The sequence below is a fragment of the Sinocyclocheilus anshuiensis genome, unplaced genomic scaffold, assembly GCF_001515605.1.
Source record: "Sinocyclocheilus anshuiensis isolate Anshui unplaced genomic scaffold, SAMN03320099.WGS_v1.1 scaffold274, whole genome shotgun sequence".
Taxonomy (NCBI): domain Eukaryota; kingdom Metazoa; phylum Chordata; class Actinopteri; order Cypriniformes; family Cyprinidae; genus Sinocyclocheilus; species Sinocyclocheilus anshuiensis.
The window spans coordinates 727,308-728,813 of record NW_015547698.1 but is presented as its reverse complement, the minus strand read 5'-3'; the positions used below and the strand labels follow the sequence as shown (position 1 = coordinate 728,813).

The following is a 1,506-nucleotide window of genomic DNA, read 5'->3' as shown; positions in this document are numbered from 1 at the left end:
CGGGCAGGACACATTAACCGTGGTGCCCGGCGATCCATCGGGCCAACACACGTACTGATCAAACGTCCTGTTACACACCGGCCCTGAAACACACACACAGAGACACTTCAGCGACTGAAGCACTGCACAACTGCTGCCACACATCAGCCGGCAATCACGAGCCTGACCTGCGGCCGGCGGTGCGCTGATCAAGCTCTGGATGCACTCATTCGTGTAGATCCTCCATTGCTCCTGCAGCAGCTTCAGAGATTTCCCAGAAGACACCTACAAACTCAAGATCGCTTCAAACATGAGCCTTTACAGGATCAGAGCCACTTCTACAATACTACAAATATACACAAAAGTAAATCATAATTCAATTATAAAAATAAAATAAAAGAGTTTTGTTATATTAATATTATAGTATTTATTCATCTGTTAAATTAGCTTTTCAGTTTTTATCTTAATTTTAGTTAGTTTTGGTCATTTTGTTGTGCTTTTGTCTTTTTTATTATGTGTAATTTAGTCCTTAGTTAGTTGTTGTTCTTTCAAAAATAATATTTCATTATTTATTTTATTTTTATTTTTGATAATTTTAGTACTTCAGCTTAAACCGATTTATTTCAGTTAGTTCCCCGTTTTTATTTTTATATTTCCAGTTTTCATTTTAATTTTAGTAATTGTGTTGTGGTTTTCTTGTCATTTTTATTAATTTTAGTCAGATCAATTTCAAATGAATATGTCTACATAGTTTTTACTCTTCTTAAATTCACTTTTAGTTTTAGTTATCTTAGTACATCATTTACATCTAACTAACCCCAAATGTGTGAAGGCTAGCGTGTGGAGTGAGAGCTCGTGCTGTTGTTTTCACCTGAGTGTTTGCGGTCAGTGTGAAGAGGACCAGCAGCAGACAGACGGACATTCCTCACCGCAGCTCATCACTCACTCTTCATCACACCACCTGCAGAAACACACACACCACCCGTCTCTGAAGTGCATTTCATCACGCTGAATTCAGCACCATCATGACCGAGTGGCTGCCAGTGCATAGCTATGCGGTTTCAGTGATCTTTAGGTCGTTTTTCAGCTGAGGCGTCATTCTCCATCACTGAGGGTTTGGTTGAGATGGATGTGAAATTTGTTCAGTCACATTTAGTTCAGTTTTCTGTGAGAGTTATGAATTAAACTGGTTCCTCCATCATTGGTTTCTCCTGACAGAATCGTCCGCAATCATTATCATCAGGAACAGACTCCTACAGCGAGTGCGTGCTATGAGTAAACTCCTATTTTGGCCGAATCCCTGCGGAGCTTTCGGAGCGGAAGAGATTTACTCCTCAGATTTCCCACACTGACATTCCTCTGGTAACATGCCATACACACATATAAGTGCAGGAAACATCACTGATAATGTGTTTTGGTGGAAGAGATCGGCTCCGTCCAGCGTCTCCTTCCACACAACATTAGACTGTTTTTCCGAAGCCGGAGAACGTAACGAAATCTGAAACGTTTCTGCAAAAAACCCCTTTA

The 1,506-nt window shown here is 40.4% G+C and overlaps 1 long non-coding RNA gene across 1 annotated transcript in view; it reads right to left on the bottom strand.

Moving 5' to 3' along the window:
• The window catches only part of LOC107703783 (uncharacterized), a 15,252-nt gene continuing 13,746 nt past the window's right edge, over nt 1–1,506 (bottom strand). The window contains exons 2-4 of the long non-coding RNA XR_001635861.1: nt 851–940; nt 168–264; nt 1–83 (exon numbers count right to left, since the gene is read on the bottom strand). This is a non-coding gene — a long non-coding RNA (uncharacterized LOC107703783). The remainder of the gene's footprint in view (nt 84–167; nt 265–850; nt 941–1,506) is intronic.